Source organism: Pelodiscus sinensis, chromosome 1 (assembly GCF_052426305.1).
Source record: "Pelodiscus sinensis isolate ZL-2025 chromosome 1, ASM5242630v1, whole genome shotgun sequence".
NCBI lineage: Eukaryota > Metazoa > Chordata > Testudines > Trionychidae > Pelodiscus > Pelodiscus sinensis.
The window spans coordinates 58376263-58400692 of record NC_143052.1 but is presented as its reverse complement, the minus strand read 5'-3'; the positions used below and the strand labels follow the sequence as shown (position 1 = coordinate 58400692).

Genomic DNA, 24430 nt, shown 5'->3' with positions numbered 1-24430 from the left:
TTTTTGTACTCTGCCTTTTTTGGAGCCAGAATATTGGCAATGTTCTGTCAGCCTTGTTCACTGACTCTAAATTTACATTTTTGTTGTTTTTAGCTTTAACCCTGCTCAATAAGGCCATTCTAGAGTACTTTGGTGCCCTCAGTCATATTCCTTGCTCTAGCATAAGTATCATACCCAAATATCATCCATATGTACATTGGTACCTTGAATGCCATCAAAATATTGTGACACTTTTTTGTGGAACACTTCACCCCAAAGGTAGTCTGCAAAAAGTTGTATCTCCCGAAGGCTGGGTTAAAAGTGCATATATGAGTGCTACTTTTTCCTAAGGGAAAATATCAAAATACAGTTCATACATTTCGTATGGGGAAATAATTGGCATCTGCCATTTCTCCAAAGATTCCTTCCTTTGTAGGTATAGGACAATATTCCCTTTGTACATACTTGTTAAGTTGCTTTGGGTCTAGACATAGGCAAAGGATTGCCTCTTTCTTTTCAATAATTACTGAAGACTGGACCAACTCTGTCAGTTCTACTACTTGCTCTATCATATCTAGAATGATTCCTCTTGGAGTTTCTTCCTAAGGACAAGAGATATATACTAGGGGGCATGTATTGTGTGACCACTGGGCTCAGTCAGCTCTGTCTTATATTACGTTGATGGTTCCAATCCCTTGAAGGCATGTGGAATGTGTATGATCACCTATCTGTCTAAAGAGTGCACCCTCTGTGTGCGGCCCAGGGTCTGACATGTTTTCAACCTGGTATCCGATACTCATTTCCCTTGCACCGTTACAAACATTACCCTTTCCATATTATCTTTCACCTTTACTTCAAGCTCTCATACACTGGTCTGCTCCCCCGGGTAAGCTCTGAGCTTTGTTTGTTTTGTCTTTTCACTGTGCCTTGCCTTATCCTTAAAGCCCTTTATAATTGACTCGGGCACCACCTTTGTTTGTGCACCCATGTCTAACTTAAAAGTCACAATGTTTCCATTTGTTTCTAAAATAATAGACCAGCTGCATGGTGATACTGTTTCATGTACAGTTTCTATGAAGAATTCACTGGTGCCCTTGCTGTTCTTTTCTCCATACAGGGTATGCACATTTTGTTTCTGCTTGAGCATATGCTGTTCTTGCTTGCAATCTCGTTCAAGGCAATTAAGTTTTTTGCTATTGTTAAAGAGTTTTCCGAAAGGAGGACATTGTGGCCCAGGTCTGCCGCTACACCACATACAGCTCTTTGTGCTGCTTTATACAAGCTTATTCTGACTTTTTTCCCCCCCTCAGATCTCTCTTTAGCTATTTTAAACCTATTTTGCTTCATGCTTTTCTGTATCTTGCAGGCGCTTTCATCCTGTCCACTGCCTCAGTATATTGTTTTCCCTCTAACAGTTTCCTTCAGTCTTAAGTAACCTGACTCTGATCACCTTTTCTAAATTCTAGTCTGTATCCTCGGCAGTCTCTTTCTGGGCTTTTTGTCTCTGATCTCCATAACAATCTGTCCTCTAATTAGAGAACCTGTGAGCTCTCCAGAATTACTTGATTGTCTCAGGAGTCTGAGATCAGTCACAATTTTTTCAATTGTATCCCTCTTTTTGGCTCTCATATGAAATTTGTAACTTTCAAAAGGCTCATTCTTTTTGGAAGTACAATGCAGCACTCCTCAAAATTTTCCAGAATTGTTTTATCCTGTGTTTGTTGGCTATAGGCCACTTCGCTAAGAGTTCACCTTTCCAGGATATCCAGCGCTCCAAATAAGCAAATGGCCACTACGGTTGCCAGATACTTTCACAAAAAATCCTGAACATGGTAGGGAAAAAAGTTGGTTGAGCAAAAAATAAAAAACTATATATGTCCGGTATTTTCTGGTTTTTTTTTAAACCAGACAGGGGCCACAAATATCGAATTGTCCGGGTGAAAACTGGACACCTGGCAACTCTAATGGCCACAGGAAACAAACTGCCTGATCATTGGGTTCGTTTTTGCAGATGGTTTATTTTTTGGGGGGGTATGCCAATCATCATAGAACCAAATACAGGAAGAAAAATGTCTACCATGATAAGTCCCTGGCTGGATGCTCAGCTATTTGAACATAGGCATTTTCAATAGGTTATTGTAACAAACTTCTTCATCCTGTTGGTTTAAGTTAGGGTAAGTTGTCCCACCCCCTTGTGGCCTGCAGGCTGTCTGGGAGTATCAGGCTCCAGAGGCTCCCTCCCCCCCTCCAGTGATCTCCCTTATGGCCTGCAGGCTGTCTGGGGAGGCAAGGTTCCAGAAGCTGCCCCTTCATGCAGTGCCCCTCCCACAGTCTGGAGACTGTCTGGGGGGGGACTTGAGGCTCCAGGGACTGTCTCCTCCACCAGTGGACACACCCCTCCCACACACACACACAACCTGCAGGCTGTTTGAGAAGTGAGGCTCCAGGGGCTGCTCACCTTCCAGGTGTCTCCCTTCCAGGTGCCCCTCCTCCAGTGGGCCCCCCACTCCACAGCCTGCTGGCTCTCCGTAGGGGATGGGCTCTGGGTGCTGCCTCTGCCTCCAGTGCCCCCTCCTATGGCTTGCAGGTTCTCCATGTGGGGGTGGCTCCAGGTTTGGGGCAGGAGGGCTACTTACCTGGTCTAGAGGCAGGCAAGATGGTGGAGCCCCAGTTCTGCTGGCCACTCTCTTGCTGCTACAGCTGCTCCCAGTGGCCACTCTCAGTATCGTATCCTTCCTCTCTGTACCCCTCCCTTTCGCATTCTTCCTCTCTCTGCCCCCTCCCTCTCCATGTTATGGAAAACAGTCCCATTCTTGGCATGTTCCATTTTCCTGGCACAAACAAACCCTGACAGTTTAAGTTAGGGTAAGAGGAAGCTGCATACCAAATTTGGTGGTCCTAGCTCTTACAGTTTAGGAGGAGTTCTTGAAAAAATGGACTTTGAAGTCAAGTCAAGCTTTATACAGTACAATATAACGTACTACATTATCAGTATTTATATAATCATCAATCTCTTCAATATAATGCTGGTATTTACATTTTTCAAATAGCAGAGCATTCCGTTTCTATTATGCACAAAAGCTTTATTTTTGTTTCAGTTTAGCAGACTTACTTTTAGTTTCACCTTTGCTATCCATTTATTACAGTTTTCCTGCATTCTTTAGAGCAGTTTTTGTAGCAAAGATCAGCCAGGGCTGCATCTCATTAAAAAGACTCTATTTAGGAATATTTTCAGAGAATTCCTATACCTCAAGTTAAAAAGGAATATGTGTCAAATGTGAACCAGTCAAGAATAAAACAAGATTATGAAAACTGCTCATCAGAAGAAAAGAATTAGAAAATGATGTGGACATATCATAACAATCTCAATCAACTAATGGGTTAATTTATTTTTATTTTAAGGAATGGATATGGCATGTCTTTTTATGAAATATACTAGTAAATCAAACCTTAGATAATTGCCAAGAAATTAACTTGCCTGTCATAAACTTATATTTTGGGGGAGGATTATGAATTTCAAAAACCTTCAGCATTTAAAATATGATTGGCATGTTACATTCAGAAGTATTCATTAATTATACTTCTGAATGCTACTTCTAGATTTCTAAAATAGTATTTTATTTTACAGTATAATAAAAAATCTTAGATGAAAAGAAAAGAATTGTGAGACATTTCAGAATTTTAAAATTAAAAAGTTTGAAAGGGTTTTGTTTTGTTTTTCATTTGTGTGGTATGTTGATAAAGAGAGGGGTTAAACTAGATCTAGAGAAACCTAATGATTTATTAAATGTTTTCCCTAAAAGGCTGGGCCTATAGAATAAAATATATCAATCACTTGTAAACAATATTAAAGTTAACTGCAAGAGGGGAGGTCTTTCATAGTTCCATTATTTTTAAGTAACGTACTGAATAATACTGGGTGAGAGTACTTGTCTTTCTATTTTGTTTCAGAGTCGAGTTTAGACAAGAGATTGTGAATGTCCATCATCTGCAACTTCAGAGGCAACTGTTGATACCAGCAGCATGGTATGTAAACATGTATCTTATAGAACACTACCTGTAACCAAAAAACAAACTGTCATCATCCCCAAAAAGCATGGGCTTATTCAAAGCAAACATTTCATAACAGAGCATGCAAGATACACTCCATGAACTTGTAGTAGGTTGCTTGATACTATATAGGAGAAGGAAATAGAACAATATGTAGAATACCTTGAAGGAAAAAAAATCTGAATCTTGAGAGATGAACAATGTGCACAAATACCATAAGTATTTTCTAGATTCATAAGTTCTGAAGCCTGAAGAAACCATTGTGATCAACTAGGCTGATCTCCCATACAACAAGGCCACAGAATTTCCCCAAAAATAATTTCTAACACTGATTTTTTAGAAAAAAATATCCAATCTTGGTTCAAAAAATGTCAGTGATTGAGAACCCACCACCACTTTTGGTTACACTCACTTGTTAACATTTTATACCCTATTTCCAGTACAAATTTGCCTAGCTTCAACTTCCATCAAATAGATCATGTTAGACCTGTCTCTGCTCGAGTGAACAGCCCATTATTAAATAGTTGTTCCCCTTGCAAATATTTTTAGACTGCACTCAAGTTACCTCTTAGCCTTCTTTTTGTAAACTAAACAGATTGAACTCTGTAAATCCATCACTATAATCCATGCAAATCCTTTAATCATTCTCATAGCTCTTTTCTGAACTGTCTCCAATATAGCAACAACCTTCCTGATCTGTGAATTCCAGAACTGGGCACAGTATTCCAGCAGTGTTGCATAAGTGTCAAACACAGATAAAATGACCAGTCTACTCCTACTCAACATTCTCCTATTCATGCATCCAAAGATTTCACTGGCCATAACATTGTTCTTGGAGCCTATGTTCAGCTGGTTATCCACTATGATTCCCAAATCTTTTTCAGAGTCACTGCTTCCCAGGACAGTCTCTTATCCTGTAAGCGTGGCATACATGCATTGTTCCTAGATTAATACATTTACATTTAACCATGCTCAGATTGTTTTCTTGTGCCCAGTTTACCAAGCAATCCAGATTACTCTGGGGCTATGACTAGACTGCAGGCTTCTTTCAGAAGAAGCTTTATCAGAAGAGATCTTCCGAAAAAACTACTTCCGAAAGAGAATGTCCACACTGCCAAAACGCATTGAAAAAGCAATCTGCTTTTATGAAAGATAACATCCAGACTGAATGGACACTATCTCGCATGTAAGCTGTGATTACTATGGGTGGAATAGCCACCAGGGCACCTGTGCTTTTTCCTCTTTCCTCTTCTTGCAAAAGAACTCCCTCTTCCCTGTCCACACACACCTTTTTCCAAAAAAGATATTTCAGAGAAAGGCTTCTTCCTCGTAGAAAGAGGTTTACTAATTTCAGAAAAACCCCTCTGTTCTTTTGATTTTCTTTTGAAAGAACGTGATTGCAGTGTGGACGCAACAGAAGTTTTTTTCAGAAAAATGGCCGTTTTTCCGAAAAAAACTCTGTAGTGTAGACATACCCTGTATCAGCAACCTGTCCTCTTCATTATTTACAATTCCCCCAATTTTTGTGTCATCTGCAGACTTTATCAGTGATGATTTTTGGTCCCCCCCATATCACTGATAAAAATGTTAAATAGCATAGGCCCAACATCCAATCTCTGTGGTATCCAGTAGAAACACACCCATTTACAATTACATTTTTGAGACCTATGAATTAGCTAGGTTTTAATGTGCTTAATGTGTGCCAGGTTAATTATATAGCTTTTCAGTTTTTTAATCAAAATATCATCTGAGACCAAATCAAATCCTTTATAGAAATCTAAGTATCCAAATTTGTAATCTCATTACAAAATAAGTTAGTTTGACAAGGGTCTATTCTCAATAAACCTATATTGATTGGCAATAATTATATTAACCTTCTTTAGTTCTTTATTAGACAAGTCTCATATCAGCCACTCCATTATTTTACACAGACTTTATATCACGCTGACAAGAGCATTATTACCCAGGTTGTCCCATAGACCCATTTTTAACTATTGGCACATTAGCATTCTTCCAGTCTTCTGGAACTTCCCTGATGTTCCAATGCTGGTTGAAAAACATTACTAGGCCAGTGAGCTCCTTGGGCAACTCTTTTAAAAATCTTTTGGTGCTGATTTATAAATATCTATTTAGTAGCTGTGCTCCTGAAATACTTGGGGAATGGAGTCTTAACATATAACTCTTACATGACAAAATATAGATGGAACTACTAAAGCCACACTAGTCAACATCAAACTAAAGAGTTGTGGAGGATATGCTAAAGACACTGAAACACTTTTCCAAATCTTCGGAAAAATTACAGAAAGATAGCCGTTCTATTGCTAATGCTTTTGAAATTTGGAAAAATCTTTAAGAAATACCGCAGAAAAGAAATGCCCAACCTCAAAGGCTTAAGAAGAAGCAGATGGATAAACTACTCATTTTGCCACCTTTTCTTGCAAATATTCTCAACACAAAATACAGGGTAACTGTGTAACTGCAGTAAAGGAAGGTGCTGCTCTGATATGGGTATTTAATAAGTATCCCTTATCATATCAATCATAATATATTTCAGGGCTAGAGATAAAACATTCAAGTACTACTTATTTGCTGTCAAAATTTTAAACAAGGTCAAAACACTAAAATGGTAGAAGTAATTGACTACGCTCCTGGAGCCAGTTTGCTGAAGTGCTAAATCAGCTTTTGACTGTCACCTTTTTTGGAGGTGAAGAGAGAATATTTTCTTCTTTTGAACTAATTCATTTAAATCTGAGATACCAAATGGAAGCTGAAAAAAGGAAGAAATCTTGTTTTTTCTCTTCCAATCTGTGAATAAAAATCAAGTGGGAGAGAATGAGATCTATTAGTTCTAAAACCTTGAAGGACATGGCAGCTAGAAATAATCATTCAGTTCCCTAGGTATTGATAATATTTTCTTTGTTTAAAAAATGAGTTTTAAATGCAAAACATGGTGATTAATTTACCTTTTTTTCACCTATGCATTCAGCCCATTTATAGCAGTTTATTTTCACTAATTAACCACAATTTTATATTCTGGTTTTGTGAATTTTTAGTTTAATTCCAATTACAAAACAAAATTGAAACTAATTATTTAAACCAAAGTTTTTCTGATTGCTACTTTAAATCATGATTACATCTTGATTAAATTGGAAATTTAAATCACTTTAATTTAAATCAATAATCCTCATTGCCATTCAGATAAAAAAGTGGACATTATCTACAATGATTTTTTTCTTTTCATGCAAGTATAGATTTAGATATCTTTTTTTTACAAATGTTAAATTTAATCCATTAAACCACCTATTTCCATTAAAACTTTTATTTTATATATAAAATGACTTAATAGAAATGTCTGGAAACAGTATGTTCAATTTCATTTGCAGTTTTGTAGTAATGTTGTAAAAAGACAAATTACAGGCAGTCCCCGGGTTACGTACAAGATAGGGACTGTAGGTTTGTTCTTAAGTTGAATTTGTATGTAAATCGGAACTGGTACATATTGTAGGGGAAACTCTAGCCAAACATTTCTCTAGAGCTCAGTTTTATTCTCACTTCCCTCAGTCCTTTATTCTCAAGCTGAGGTGTCTGCTTAGAAAAGCCGCTCCGCGTCTCCCTAGTCTGCTGGGGTGAGGGGGGGGGGGGCGTTAGCTTCGCGTTTCCCTGGTCTGCTGGGGGGAAGCAGCTAGTGCGGGGTTGCCTCACCCCGTTTGTAAGTAGGGATCCGATGTAAGTCGGATCCATGTAACCCGGGAACTGCCTGTAATCATGTTTTTAATCATGGATTAACTAAAATGTGCCCTAGAATCTTTTGGGCTTCACTGTCAGCAGGTGATCAAATGCTCCAATTTGTTGAAGATTAATACAGTGACATCAGCCATAGCCTTTTTCTAATTACACAAATGATGAAAGTAGAAAATCCCTGGATTACACTTCTTTCTGAAAGAAAGCAATCTAGTATTCTGGTGTTCACTAAGTTAAATTATATGCATATTAGACATATTAAAAATATATATAATTTCAGAATGAAAGTATTCTCCAGGCCTGAATGTTTGGATTTTTCTAAAAGAATCTGTGCCTGAATCGATATTTTTAAAGAAATTTCATCAGAGATAGCATAAAATATTTTAATCTATCACAAAACAGAAATTTATTATTATTCGCTATTATTGTTTATTCTACAAAGAGTTCTTTCTAACTTATAACAAAAGAGATAGATACTAAATTCCCAGCTAGAGATAACTCAGTAAAAAAACAAATATGGGAATGACTGACAGAAGGAACATGCCTTTTTTTCATTGTCTTTGGTCTTCTGCAAAGAATAAATTCAGAATTATGTTTGGGTTCTTTATGCTTTCTCCATATTCCATGGTCCATCTCTCAGGTTTATTCTACGAAGATAATAAGAACAAGAACTGGAAGTTAAAGCCAGCCACATTCAATTTAGAAATATGGTTCAAATTTTTAACAGGAAGGGTGATAAGTCCGTTGAGATAAATAAGATGTTTTTCATTTATTTCCTTGGGCATTTGATCACCATATCTGTGCATATCTATATTTCTGGAAGTTTGTTCTAGGGAGACAACTTTGCTGATAGGAAATACTAGTTTTAAAGTTGGGAAACTAATGACAAATTAATATTTCATTGCTAGATATTGAAAAAGGAAGGTAAGCTGTCTCAAAAACTGATTACCCTTGCATTAAAGAGAAGCTCCTCTGTTGGGCTCTGCGTCAAGTTGGTTTAAAACAGTGGGCTCAACCTTTCCAGATTACTGTACTTCATAACCCCAAATATCACCTAATTTTAAAAATACTTGCTTGCAAAACCAGACATAAAAATACAAAAGCATCACAGCACACTACTACTGAAAATCTCTTTACGTCTTCATTTTATCATATAATTGTAAAATAAACCAACTGGAAAATACATATTATACTTACATTTCACTGTATAGCATATATAGCAGTATAAACAAATCACTGAATGAAATTTTAGTTTGTACTGATTTTGCAATATCTAAATGAGTGATTATATCCCCTGAAAGACTTCTGCCTAAACCCAGGGGTATGCATACCCTGGCTGTGAACCACTAGTTTAAAAGACTGAGCTAAGTCCCTTTTACCTACTCCACAAGGGAGATACCACTGCAAACCAAGCCAAGTTATAAGGGGTGTCATTCTTACGCAAGCTATATTCAAGTGGTGACTTGCTGGAGTTCTCATCTTTGAACACATTTGAAACTACTTGAGGCCATTTCATTGTCCCAGAAAGATAAGAATGGGAAAGAGAGGCAGTGCTGCCTTGTGGATACAGCAGAACTGGACTGGGAAACAGGAAATTGAGTTTCTGTTGCTGGCTCTATGGCTGATGTGCAGTGTGACCATAAGTAAGACATTTAATTTCTTTGTGCTTCAGTTTCCTCATCTGTAGAATGAAAACAATGACATGAACCCATCTTTATAAAGCACTTTGAGATCCCTGGATGGAAATTGCTATATAAGAGCTAGGCAGCGTTCCTGTTACGTACACCTAATCACTTCTGGTTTTTTGAAAGGACAAATATTGAGCTAAACAAATCATACAGCAGTTGAGAAAAATGAAGGGTTGGATTCTTCTCGGCTTTTTGCTCCAGTAAATTGGAAGGTGTTCCCAAGTACTAGTGCAGACACTGAAAGACTTTGCAAAGCCATCTGTCTTCTGTCCATGGACATAAGGAGATCATCCATCAATGACACCAGAGCAATCTCTGCATCACTTCTTATTCTGCAACCTGACTGTGAAGGGTACAGGACATTTCCCTGCAGCAAAGATTTTGGTGTTTGTTCACTCCACCTTTCTCTGTGATTTTTCCTATGAAGTAAAGGTTAATTGTAAGGCAGTAGTTAGTAAGACACTGGTGAATTCTGATTGGACTGGCTGGTTATGGCATACTTAAAGCTGGCTGGAAGATTGTTTTTATCCAAAGAAGGTGTAAACGATCTGTGTCAGTAGTGGACCTAGGTGCTCTGCATTGGCTTTCCCCAGCCATTAGAGGCACTCGGGTTGTTTCACATGTAATGATCAATAATCCCATAGAGGTTCTAGGGCTTCCATTTTCATTACTGGGCCAAACTCTGTCAAAGAGGTACGATCCTCTCTCTTTGCTCCATCTTGTTTCTTCATTCTGGTGGGTCTCTTCTGAATTTGGATAATCTTTAAATTGAGAGCTATCACAAGTGGCATAGTGCTTGGATGTAAGGCTGAATGAATTAAGTCTAGAGAGATCAATCATTTCACTATTCAGAAAAGTCCTCTCAATTAGGATTTTTCAGACAGGATGTCTGGGCAGAGGTTTCTTGGGCTATGAATGTTTATGAAGCTACTTTCAAAAATTAGATATGGAATGAAATGCCACATAGAATCATTTAATGTAGCTACACAATGTGGAATGAACGAGCACCTCTGTCTATGGCTATGTGCCCAATCTGGTAAAGAGCACTGTGAAGGAAGACCCCTAGAACCATGCAGACCCATTAAGGCACCGATTCAGAATTCATTGCAGAAGGGGATCCAGTATCTGAAACTTATAATGAACTATACTGTTAATGATATTGATCAGGGTTCAGATTAGACTTTTCCCATACAAATGAAAAAGAGTTAAAGGAAAATGTTTTAGTTAAACCCACACATAGTGAATGGTATTTATCACTTTTAATTTTTTTCAAAGGGGATCTTTGCATGTTTTGTTATTGTTTTTGGTCCAGGCAGACACCATTCCATGTCGATCTATTTGTAAACATGAAAATCACAAACACAAAAATAAAGATGATAATTTGCACAATCTATGACAAATTATTTAGTGCTGCTAATCCCACACACCAGATGGTATACAGCCATAATCAAAAGCAGTACTGACAGAAATACGGTCCACATTTGTACAGTTTAATTATTTTCAGATGAAAGACAGATATTGTTGTACTTGTTTATCTAGAGGGCACATAACAGTAGGGTTTGCCACACAATCTAAAAAAAAAAAAAATCCCCAAATACTACTACTCAAAATATTGCTCTAGATTTCCAAATGCTGTACATTAGTTTGTACAATTTGGGTATGGCTAAAGCTGCAGTTATTTATGGCTTTTTTTTAAATTTATGATTTTTTACATTTTGCAATTTCTGTGATGTACTTGGGCAGATGTGGTAATATGCTGTAGAACTAAATTTCACCGAGAACCTAGGGTATGTCTACACTACCACCCTAGTTCGAACAAGGGTGGTAATGTAGTCACTGGAGTTGCAAATGAAGCCCGGGATTTGAAATTCCCGGGCTTCATTTGCATGTTGCCGGGCGTCACCATTTTTAAATGTCCGCTAGTTCGGACTCCGTGCCCCGCGGCTACACGCGGCACAAACTAGGTGGAACAAGGAGTAACGGTAGTTTGGAATAGGAAGCCTAGTCCAAACTACCTAGTTTGTACCGCGTGTAGCTGCAGGGCACGGAGTCCGAACTAGTGGACATTTAAAAATGGCGGCGCCCGGCAACATGCAAATGAAGCCCAGGAAATTCAAATCCCGGGCTTCATTTGCAACTCCGGTTGACTACATTACCACCCTAGTTCAAACTAGGGTGGTAGTGTAGACATACCCCTAGAGAGTTGCCAAGTTAGGCTATGTATAGACTACAGGCTTCTTTCAGAAGAAGCTTTTCCAGAATAGATCTTCCAAAAAAACTTCTTTCGAAAGAGAGCGTCCACACAGCAAAAGTGCATCGAAAAAGCAATCTGCTTTTTCGAAAGATAGTGTCCACACTGAATGGATGCTATATTGCATTTAAACTGTGATTACTATGGACGGAGTGGCCACTGGGGCACCAGTGCTTTTTTCCCTTTCCTCTTCTTTCAAAAGAACTTCTTTTTCCCCGTCCACTTACACCATTTTTCCGAAAGAGCTCTTTCGGAAAAAGGCTTCTTCCTCATAGAAAGTGGTTTACCAATGTCGGAAAAAACCCTCTGTTCTTTCGATTTTTTGTCAAAACAATGTGATTGCAATGTGGACATAACTGAAGGGTTTTTTTGAAAAATGGACGCTTTTCCAAAAAAATTCTAAAGTGTAGACATAGCCTTAAATGCCAGGTCAGTATGGGAGGCTAATAGAGAGCAAGAGTTCAGTGATGACACAAGAGCAAGTCTAGTGAAGACTGAGTGCTAGTGCACACTTCAACTTATGTTAGTATGCCACTGTGGGGTGTAAATAAGTGAACCCCCCGAGCAATGTAAATTACACCAATCTAAGCACTGGTCTGGACAGCACTATGTTGGTTGAAGACATTCTCTTCTATATGGTGTGTCCACCGGATGCTCTATAGCAGTTAGGATATGCCAGGTTTACAGTTGCCTGTGGATTGTTACTTAGGACCCCTTAAATGCATGCATTATGAAAGTCTTTAATTACATGATATACTATTTTTATTCTCACCATTCAACCCTCCTGCTCCCCACATCAAGATCACCCTGTCCAAGGTCCAGCTCTTTTCTCTGCATTAAAATCAGGTAGCTAAGAGACAAGTGGGCAATGAAAAGTTAGTTGTTAAGGAATGCTCAAGAACAGAAGGGTCTGGTTGGTCAGAAACATAGAATATTAATTCATTACCCATATAAATTAACATCAAAAGCTAATTATTATAGTCCTGGAACAAAGTAATGTGCTATATACTTAAACCCCAGAGGACGATATTTGAACTTCAGACTGCTAATCTCATTCACATAATATAGATGATAAGAATCCTTCTAATAACACGCGTGTGGATTTTATTGGCCTGTGTTCATTGTGCTCTCAATGGGCAAGAGAAAATAAGCTTAAAAGCAGTGGAAAAACAGACCTGATTGGTTATAACACAGCAAGTATTTTACCTCCCCAAGTGTTGTTTTCTTTGCTTCTTAAAAAAAGAAGCAGTTAGATGTCTGCCAAAAAAAACATGGTCATTGCGGAGAGAACAGAGTGTTGAGCAAGTAATAAAAGCATCTTGTCTGATAAAAGCAATTCTAGCTCTACGGGTGACATGTTGAGGAAAACTCTACCTCTCTCTTATCAGTAGGTTGAGATAGCATTTCATTTTCACTGAAATGTATTCTTATCTTTTTACAATTTCTATTTGTTAAAATATTCCAATAAAACAATGTATCATGAAGATGATTTTTAAAGCTTCTGGAATTCTGCAGTGAATAAAGATAAAAGTTATATAAAAAGTTAATACTAGATCTGACATTCTTGGCTATTTTATAAATCTCATTTTTCCTGTTACTTCCTGAAGTTATTGGTGGAGACTTTTGAGTACTCAGCAAAAAACCAAACAGTAAATTAGATACCATCATGTCCCGCCTAGATAATCTAAAAGTTTGTGTTTTAAATGTGTGACAAGTGAAAAATCCTCAGGCCAGAAATAAATATAATCCAAAATGGAAAATAGATAAATGCATAAGCAAACAAACAAACTAATAAATAAAACAAGAGCCCTGAAAACAGTGATAACAACAGATGGATGAATTTACCTAAATGAAGAGAGAACTCCATCTCTGCAATGGGATTTTTAAAGCTTCTTGAACTAAAATTTAGAGAGTTCAAAGTTTCCATTACTGGAATTACTTATGATGTATTTTTAATTCATTAATATTTCCCTATAACTTTACACTGTCTTCAGATCTGTGAATCAGTTCATTGCATTAGCTTCCTGTATAATCCAGTCCACCAATGCTGGTTACACTATGGGCTTGTGTACAGGGTGGGCTAATGAGCATTACGAGGGTGTGATTTCTAAAGCACAATAATGAGCTTCACATTTGCACCATGTAGACCCTGATGATGATATAAGAGGTCCCATAGTGCTCTTTAACATAGCAAAATAGTACTATATTAAAAGTGCATTAGGGAACCTTCAGGCAGGTCTACACGATGGGTTCAAATCAACCTAAGGTACACAATTTGAGTTACATTAGTAGCATAACTGAAGTTGATAGAACTTAAACCTGCTTACCGCGTGGCCCACACTGCGCTCAGTCAACAGGAGAAACTCTTTTTAATCCTTGTAATGCTCATTAGCTCACCCTGTAGAAACTCTCATATTAACTCCCCTTTCTCATCTCATTCCAGTGGAATACTAAGAGTTGATGTTCAAGATTCAATTACACCCACTAAATTGACCCTTGGTGGATCGGTTTCTACAGTGTCAATCCCAGCTGTAGTGGAGACAACACCTTCGGGCATTTCTTTTGAAATAACAAGGCGAGTGTCCACACTACCAAGCCTGTAATGGGCTTGTTATTTTGAAATAATAAATCCTGCTTGTGAAGAGGAATAAGCTTATTTCAAAATAGTTATTTCAGGAGTTATTATTACAAAATAACTTATTTTGAAATAACCTGGTAGTGTAGACATAACCTTAATGTGCTCCTGCAGGGCCTACGTGAACCAACTACAGTAGTATGCAACTTACATAGTGTGCATTATCCTACCATGTAAACAAGTCCTACCTCTCAATTGTGCCCAGTGCTGTCTGGCGGGAAGGATGCACAAATGACAGAAAAGATACAAGAAATCTTCTTCTCTTTTCAGATCTATTTTTTTCCTCCTTAGGACACTGCAATGGGGGGCAGATTTTGAGTTTTTTGAGATGTCTTAATTATGCATTTTATCCTTCCAAACACTTCAGCTTCTCTTTATTTTAACACTACATGTGAATGTGTGATGGAGCTAGAATGCTGATGGAGTCTAGGGAAAACACATTTTATGCATATGAATCCAGCAGGCATTCTTTTGAGTGTTCTAGATATTTCTAATGTGCAAATGAATAGATTTGCAAAATATACTTGTTAAAAATTGTTTTAAAATTAATACCCAGTAGTAAATTTTGATGATTTTTTTCCAAATATATTTGAAAAGTCTAGGAAAAAAACATATTTTAAATAAAAAGGTAGAAAATTCTGAAAATATAAAATAACCTCTTCACTTGGTTTTATAACTCAAAACTACTTACCCATATCATCTGAGAGGTGCTCCAAAAATCATCTGCCAGTTACAGGCGGTCTTGGCTACTATCAGAAGATGGGATGCTTTCAAAATAGCTTTCAAAATAACAGGCTCACTATTCTGATGTCCTGGTAAGCCACTGTTTAGACAGTGCCAAATTTCAAAATAAGCTATTTTGAAACATTCAAAATAAGCAACGCAATTTATGTAGCTCAAATTACGTAGCTTATTTCGAGCTATGGTTGGAGTGTAGACACACCTACAGTCTAATCAAAATATAGTAGATTATGAAAATGTATTTACTCTGCATCTGTAACTTACTCCTTCAGTACAGGTTGGGCCTCCCTGGACTGGCTTCTTTGGGGCCTAATTGGTCCCAGATGAGGATTTTGTCATTTCCGGGAAGATCATTTCTGGCCTCCTGATCCCTTCCCCCCACCCCTCCTGCTGCTCTGCTGCCCCACTGGGCTTCCCGGCTCCCCCTCCTCAGCCCAGCTGAGCTGCGCACCAGGCTTCCTGCCTCCTTCCCCCTTCAGCGCAGAAACTTCCTGGCACCTAGCCTCCCCCCTCAGCAGCCCAGCTAAGCCACATGCTGGCTCTCAGTCCCCCCATCCACAGCCCAGCTCACCACCACGTCTGTAACATGCTGGGACGCTCTGTTCTTGGAACACCTGTAGTCCATGTTGCTGTACCAGAGAGTCACGGTTTGTAGAGGTGTACACATTTCTTCAACTATTTAAAATCATGTCAGTTTAGTCTGAATAAGAACATAGAAATTGCCATATTTCAGACCCACAGTCCATCTAATCTAGTATCCTGTGTCACATGGTGGCTAGAATCATATGTTTTCAAAGGATAAGGCCAGAGTCAGATGACCCTTTGGCCCTTCCCTCAGTACCGCTATAAAGGCTTCAAGGGATCTTAAACTAGTGCAACTGAGTCTTGCACAGGTTTGCAACAGCTCCTTTTACATTAGTGGAAGAGTGAGATAAGGCCAATTTGGAGCTATAGCTACTATAACTCAGAGCACTCTTTAGGGGGGCTTTTACCTACTCTGATTGTAACCAAAATAGGGAGTAAAATATAGGGCTAAATTACACATGAACCAAATTCCATTCCTTGCTATGACCTTCACTGATCTCATCAGAGTTGCATGGGGGTGTAAATGATGAAACTACAAGGTCATTACATTTACAGCTCCTTCATTGACCATGCGTGGCATTAAACCCCACATCTCCATGCTCACAGTCACTCCCTGGAAAGTGCTTTTCTTGTATTCTTTTTACAAAAGGGAAAATTAAAAAGATATCCAAAAGAGAATGGGATGAGTTTATCCCAGGTGATAACTCCAGTGGAGTCAATACATTTACACTGAGGATTAATTTTGACCAGTAACTGCCCTTAAAAGCTAAGCATCTTACAGATGCAGTTTGTTGCGCTACTACTTAATTTTCAATGTGCTGCTTGACAATTGCTTGCTAAGTTCTGAAAGAGACATTTTTTTATATTCTGTAATAAGTATTATGGACTGTTATTACCAGGGAAAATTTAAATTTTCCCGACATTGCCCATTAAGAAATGTTTCAATGATCACATGTATGACAATTGTAAAATTATTATTTTATCAAAATGTATTTATTAAAACACATCAGAAGGGGATTTTAACAATAATAATTTCCCATATAATGTTTTTAGAACTGACAACGTGTATGGCATTGTATGGTATCACAAAATGAAGAACAGTTCTATCACTGCTTTCAGTCTAATCAATGGATCGGTTGGTATAGAGGCAAAATAGCAGAGTCAGGATCCTGATGTTTTTAGAAGATGAGACAGCAGCTCTCCATACTTTCCTACAACAAAAATCTCTACTGGTGATGTGGGTAACCTAGGGTATGTCTAGACTACATGGCTCTGTCGCCAGAGCGATGTAGATTACAGGCAGTCCCTGGGTTACGTACGAAATAAGGACTGTAGGTTTGTTCTTAAGTTGAATTTGTATGTAAGTCGGAACTGGTACATATTGTAGGGGAAACTCTAGCCAAACATTTCTCCAGAGTTCAGTTTTATTCTCCCACACCTCACTTCCCTCAGTCCTTTATTCTCAAGCTGAGGTGTCTGCTGAGAAAAGCCGTTCCGCGTCTCCCTGGTGTGCCGAGGGGGGCGCTAGCTTCGGGTCTCCCTAGTCTGCTGGGGGGAAGCAGCTAGTGTGGGGTTGCCTCACCCAATTTGTAAGTAGGGATCCAATGTAAGTCGGATCCATGTAACCCGGGGACTGCCTGTAGTTTACTAGACATACCCAAATGAAGCGGTGATTTAAATAATCGCTGCTTCATTTAAATTAAAATGGCTGCCGCGCTGAGCCGATCAGCTGTTTGTCGGCTCAGCGCACTAGTCTGGACGCTCCATGGTTGACATCAAAGGCATTTGTTGACCGCCCCAGTAAACCTCATCCCACAAGGCATAACGGGGCGGGCGACAAATGCCTTTGATGTCGACCGTGGAGCATCCAGACTAGCGCGCTGAGCCGACAAACAACTGATTGGCTCAGCACAGCAGCCATTTTAATGTAAATGAAGCGGTGATTATTTAAATCGCCACTTCATTTGGGTCTGTCTAGTAAACTAATCTACATGGCTCTGGCGACAGAGCCATGTAGTCTAGACATACCCCTACTGATTGTCTAGATTTGCAACAGATACAGCCATGTCCTAATTAATGGACTGTCAGTTTCACACTGCTTGTGTCCCGATCTGAGCAGCAATCAGGATGGGAAAGGGCTGCTTTTCACAACATTTAATAAAAGAAAGACAATTATCCTACTTCACTGCAATTGCTCAAACCCAAAAGCATTCTTGTTAAAAATCTTCTTATGATTTAATGTGACATGAAGTGTCAAAAGAAGCTTCATGTTGTGCAGCAACACAATCATTAAGCTGCATCATGTTATAGGCTAGCTTGTCAAAATTAAACAAGAAACCAGCAACAGAATTCACTAGTGTCTAAATTATTTTCAGACCATTTGATATGTCCCTAGGTCATGATTTCTCCATGACATGTCCTATTTCTACTTGCAGTCAAATCGCCCAATTCTGTGAGCTTAGCGACTCAGTCCAGCTCCCGTTGATTTCTGGAAGGTGCTCGTCAACTTACAGGTCTAGCCCCTAGAGTCTCAAACTGAAAAAGTTAATGCTGTTTAGCAGAATGAGAGGAAAAAATATTTAGATATCCTTAATTTTTTATTAAGGCTTTTTTTAGACTCTCAGGCTATGTCTAGACTACAGAGTTATATCACAAAAAGATTTGCAAATCTACACGGGGCCAAATTTCAGAAAAACCTCCTCTTTCAGAACATCCCTTATTCCTCATACAATGAGGAATACAGGGAGGCCGAAAGAATGCATCTACTTTTTTGGAAACTGTCCTGAAAAAGTAGACACGTTCCTTGGACATGGCAGAGCTTTTCCGGGATACGTCTCAACTCTGGCTTGGATCCTGCAAACCCAAAACTAGGTATCTCATTGTCAATACTCCAGATTTGGAGTATAAACTGTGAAGTAGGTACAAACAGTAATATCATTGCATTTATATAGTATTTTCAAAGCCCTGCACAAACATCAATCTGATCATTTTAAAGAAAATGCACACACACAAAAACATGCAAATACGAGTGCAGTGAGTCAGCATAGCTTCCCACTGACCCAGAGGAGGAAATTCCCACAAAACCCCCTTAGTGGGCGGTGCCAGAACCACCCAACCCTGCCCACAGGAATCAGGAAGTCAGGGCTGGGGGTATAAGAAGAGGAACTCTGAGCTCAGTTAGGGCTTGGCTGCAGAGCAGAGGCTCTTCCCCAGCACCAGTGGAAGAAAGCCCTGCCACGCTGCTCTCAGAGGGAGGATGCCGGGCCCTGAGCATTGGCCTAGACTGCCACTGTCGCCGCCTGACCTAGATAACTTGACAAGGCTGCGGAAACCACTGCCCAGGCCCCCAGATTTACCCAGACCCCCAGGACTCTTGGAAGGCCCAGCCGAGTGGGCTGGACCACCTGGACCCTTACCTGCACAGGACCCCAAGCCTACAGACACACTGCGGGTGCCTCCCTCCCCAGCCGACAGTTCTCTTTAAGGGTACATCTACACAGCACAGTTATTTAGGAATAACTGACGTTATTTTGAAATAACTAACTGCACATCTACACACAAGCAGTTATTTCGACATAATGTCGAAATAATGTCCAGCCAGAAGACTTCTTACTCTGACTCCTACAATCCTCATTTTACAAGGATTAAGGGAAGTTGAAAGAAGAGTGTGCTATTTCAAAATAAGTGTTGTGGAGATGTGCCCAAATTCAAAATAAGCTATTTTGATTTAAAATACGCAATTAGCGTAGCTCTAGTTGGATAGCTTATTTCAAGTTTAGCCCTGTTATGTAGACATACCCTAAATAAGCCCACATTCCCCTACAATGTTTGTAACCCAAACACTGAAGAACTACAAATCTGGAGATTAATATTATTTTATTGATGCACTATCCATGTTGAGAGAAATGCAAAAAGGAAACAAAACCCATGAAAGATGACCTGGAAACTGGATTTTTATAATAATCCATTTCTCTAATCTTGCGCAGCTCCGAAACTCATTGATATCAATAGAAATATTACCCAGCAGGCAGGTAAAGACATTTTTTTAACATATGGATTTTAGGATGACAGTGTTCCTTGAAACATTATATCTAGCTACAAACCATTACATGAAAAAATAATTTCAGCTAGATGCTTTTGGAAGAAAAGTTTGATTTACAGTAGCTTTCATACACAAACCTGCTGGCTGAGAATTATTTTATAAACTGTAGGGTAGGTTGACAATAAATTCACAAACTCTGCTATTTGCTAAAATAGCTACTGCTTTGTTTCAGTCACTAAATTTACAGTTCTTTAAATGATGATGGAATTTCAGTGATGAATATTATTGAACAATGTTAAAATAAGCTAGAAAATGTTGACAAAATTTACTAAGGGTTTAAACTATAGTTGGTGAATTTGCCTTTTCTCTCTCTCATAGTGCTTTCCTGTTTAGAACTACATTTTCACAGATCATTTGTTTCAGGCATACTGAGTACATGGCAATAAATTTTAGATAACTCCTTGTATCATTTGATGGGCTCTTTTGTTCTTATTAGAGCCCTGTTTACTGTGACGCTTTTCTTGATTTTGATCATTTAATTAACTGGAGAATTGTTTAATAAATCCACACACAATGCCTTTTAATCTATTTTATCTTTGCATTATTAATACTCTGCAGTTCTGCTTATCATGGCACAATCTTGATGCATTTTGTCTTTCTCCATTTTGACATATGCTTTCAGCTCTATTTGGTATTGAAAGCATTTAAATAAAACCTGCTTATCTCTGTTGATTCACCCAGGGTGGTGGGTCCTCCTGAAAGTCATAGATTTAAGAAACAGAAAAGCATGCTCATGGCTGATGACTATTTTCATACAGTAGGTTAGATTCACCCCGATGTAATTTAGGCTCCGGTAGAGTTACCGGAAGGATGAAATTGCCTTCACCTTTTTTGTCCCACACTGTTTAAGCAAAAGGATGTTCAGAGAGTTTTAGTCACTCTTTCCCCAATGGCTTCCCCCAAGATCCTGTCCTGTTTTGGATATCCTGCCTCCTTTAAGGGGCCAGAGAGTGTGCAGTTTTCCCTGATGAAACACCTAGAGCTGCTAAGATAGTCTCCCTGCCAGCGGTAAACCAGTGGAGCACACAAAGGGGCACATGGGCCTTCAAACACCATGGGTGGAGGGGCAAGGGGCCAGCCAGCAGCCGGTGGACCCAGAGCAATGTGGCCACAGCCTGCTCTGCCCTCAACAGTGGGAAGTGAAGCAATGCAGCCGGAGGAGCAAAGTGAACTAGGGCCATGTTGCTCCATTTCCCCCACTGCTGCCAGTGGGAAGGACAAAGTCTTGCTGCCAGCCCTGGACCGTCAGCCCCACTAGTTCCCTGGGCCGCATTCCTCAGGGGAAGGGAGGTGGAGCAAGGTGGAGAAGAGGAGGGGGGAGAGGAAGCAGGGAAGGGGAGAGGCAAAGCAGGGCCTGGGAAAGGCAGGCCCTGGGGTAGGTGGTCAGAGCCTTTCCATGGATTATGGAGCAGAGACAGTCATGTGGCCAGCAGCTCCCCATGTTCCTCTGGCACCAGTCCTCCCTGCTCTCCACATACAGGACACCTAGGAACTCAGCACACAGTTTTATTCCATTTCCTCTACAAATACATCAACAGGCATGGGCAAGCAGTATCAGCAGCAGAGCTCGCAGAGACCTGCCGGAATCTGTCTCCTGGTGGCTTAACGCAAGGAGGAGCATGAGGCATGTCAAATGGGCATTAATCTGCCTGCACAAATACTGAAGAGGCATTAGATTCAATTAACAGATTTCATTAAAAGCATAAGAACATAAGAAATGCCATGTGATGTTAGGCCTGTGGTCCCTGTCTTTGAACAGTGGCCAGCCCCAGCAGCTTCATAGGAAAAAACAAATATGGGGCAGTTATTAAGTGATCCACGCCCTATCATCCAGACCCACCTTCTAGAAGCCAGAGGCTTAAGGATACCTAGAACCATGGGTGACAAGTTCTATGGGCCCGTGATGCCTGGGCACCAGGAATATTTCTGGCCTGGGGGCCCAGCTCCAGCAAAGTTTGGTGACGGGTCTTTCCTCTGGCCTTGCCTGCCGCCTCCCACATGTTCTTCGTGGAAGCGTACCCTGACCCTGCCTGCTGGTCCCGCACACTCCTCCCCTTGTGAGTCCCCTAATCCTGCCTGTTGCCCCCACATGCCCCCCCCCACAGTGTGTCCTCTGGCCCCTCCTGCCACCCCCGGGTGATTTAAAATGGCTTGGAGTGTCCTGCCATTCCTGACATACGCTGCACAGAGCTGCTGGCACATGCATCCCTGAAGCATATGTCTCCACATGCTGCCCCTGGCCCAAGTGTCCCTGCAACCAACGGAAAGCTGTGCGGGTGGTGCCTGCAAGCAGCAGTGTGTGGAAACCCTCCGGTGCCCCTGCCTGGTTGCCCCAGGTTAAGCACCACACTTCTCACCATCTCCCTCCATCCCCTCCCAGAGCCTATACGCCTACCCCATCCAAATTCCCTCACAGAGCTTTAGGCAGCTGTTAGGGAGGGAGTTTGAATGGAGGAGGGGTGCAGGCTCTGGGCATTCTGGGCACCACCAACATTTCTGCAAACCTGCCACCCCTGCCCAGAACAGAGAGTTGTATCTCTGATCATCTTGGCTAATAGTCGTTGATGGACCCATCCTCTATGAACTTATTTAATTATTTTTTGAATCTAGTTATAGTTTTGTCATTCACAACAACCCCCGTGACAATGAGTTTCATGGTTTGACTGCATTTTATGAAGTACTTCCTTTTGTTTGTTTGTTTGTTTGAAACCTGCTGACTATTCATTTCATTGGGTGATCTCTGGTCTTTGTGGTATACAAGGGAAGTATATAACACTTCCTTATTCACTTTTTCCACACACATTCATGATTTTATAGACTTCTAGCAAATGACTCTATGACATTCCAGGGCACAATACTGTAACTCTCAACTTGCACTCCTCACAGCCAAACAGCATGCAGGTTACAACCTGGCTGTGTCTAGACTGGCCAGTTTTTCCGGAAAATCAGCCGCTTTTCTGGAAAAACTTGCCAGCTGTCTACACTGGCCGCTTGAATTTCCGCAAAAGCACTGACTTCCTACTGCAAAAAATCAGTGCTTTTTGCGGAAATACTATTCTGCTCCCGTTCAGGCAAAAGTCCCTTTTGCGCAAAGTTTTGCGCAAAAGGGCCAGTGTAGACAGCTAAGATTTGTTTTCCGCAAAAAAGCCCCGATCGCGAAAATGGTGATCAGGGCTTTTTTACGGAAAAGCGCGTCTAGATTGGCCACGGTCGCTTTTCCGCAAAAAGTGCTTTTGCGGAAAAGTGTCCATGACAATCTAGATGCTCTGTTCCGAAAATGCTTTTAACGGAAAAACTTTTCCGTTAAAAGCATTTCCGGAAAATCATGCCAATCTAGACATAGCCCCTGAGTGTATGTGTCTAGCCACAAGCCTGATCCATCAGCTCTGACCCCATCAGCTTGTCAGCAAACAGCAGCCACACTCTGGCTTCCAGCAGCTGTGGTTACTACTTGCAGGTGACTTCAACATATTCTCGGTCCCAGATCTCCCCCTCAAAGATGCCTGTCCTACTTTGTCCAGCCCTCTCTTGGATAGTTCAGATATATTAGGTCCATTATGCCTCTATGAGGATCAACATACAACTACAGGGCTGCGTCTAGACTGGCAAGTTTTTCCGCAAAAGCAGCTGCTTTTGGGGAAAATCTTGCCAGCTGTCTACACTGGCCACTTGAATTTCTGCAAGAACACTGATGATCTCATGTAAGATTGTCAGTGTTCTTGCAGAAATGCTGTGCTGCTCCCATTCGGGCAAAAGTCCTCTTGCGCAAATGCTTTTGCGCAAGAGGGCCAGTGTAGACAACATGGTACTGTTTTGCGCAAAAAAGCCCCGATCATGAAAATGGCAATCGGGGCTTTCTTGCGCAAAACCGCATCTAGATTGGCACGGATGCTTTTCCGCAAAAAGTGCTTTTGCGGAAAAGCGTCCGTGCCAATCTAGATGCTCTTTTCCGCAAATGCTTTTAACGGAAAAAACTTTTCCGTTAAAAGCATTTGCGGAAAATCATGTCAGTCTAGATGCAGCCCAGGAGTTCTCTGAAACACTAGCACTTCCGCTACCTTAAATCATGTTACCCCCAAACAATTCACAATATTGGATTGGTTCTTACTGAAGAATAAAACAAGTTTATTTAGTTACAAAGAGATAGATTTTAACTGATGGTTCCTAATATTCGCTTAGCTTTTTGAACAGTTACTGGACATCCAGCTGATGTTCTCAGAGAACTCCAACATTTCTTTTTTGAGTAGTAACAGCTAATTCAAAGGTAATTTTCAGCTCAACTGGGGATACATGGGACATCACCAGAATTATATATATTCCTATGTCATAAAGATCTGACTTATATTAGCCTACAGAAGATCTATGAAAATGTATCAGAGCGGTAGTTGTGTTAGTCTATAACTTTAAAAACAATGAATAGTCCTGTGGCAGCTTAAGCAATGTTTACACTACGTTGGAGATCAACACTGACACAGTCAATCTTCCAGGCTTTGATTTAATGAGTCTAGTGAAGACCTGCTAATTCAAACTGAGAGGGCACCCCCAACAGTGCCGATAGTCCTGCTCCTCACAAAGTAAAGGGAAGCCAAGGGGAGCATGTGCTCCCATCAACCACACGCTGTGTGGATGGTGCGAAATCACAATTTATGATACTTTGA

At 40.2% G+C, this 24430-nt stretch overlaps 1 long non-coding RNA gene across 4 annotated transcripts in view; it reads right to left on the bottom strand.

Annotated features, from left to right (window-relative positions):
• Nucleotides 1-1077: 1077 nt before the first annotated feature.
• Nucleotides 1078-24430, bottom strand: part of LOC112546340 (uncharacterized) — a 160684-nt gene continuing 137331 nt past the window's right edge. For 2 of the 4 annotated variants that reach the window (XR_016349992.1, XR_016349982.1), the window contains 2 exons: nt 8311-8417; nt 1078-4032 (listed from right to left, as the gene is read on the bottom strand). This is a non-coding gene — a long non-coding RNA (uncharacterized LOC112546340). Of the gene's footprint in view, nt 8418-12481; nt 12560-24430 lie in introns of all 4 variants that reach the window. The other 2 variants (XR_016349979.1, XR_016349986.1) reach the window with 2 other exon arrangements.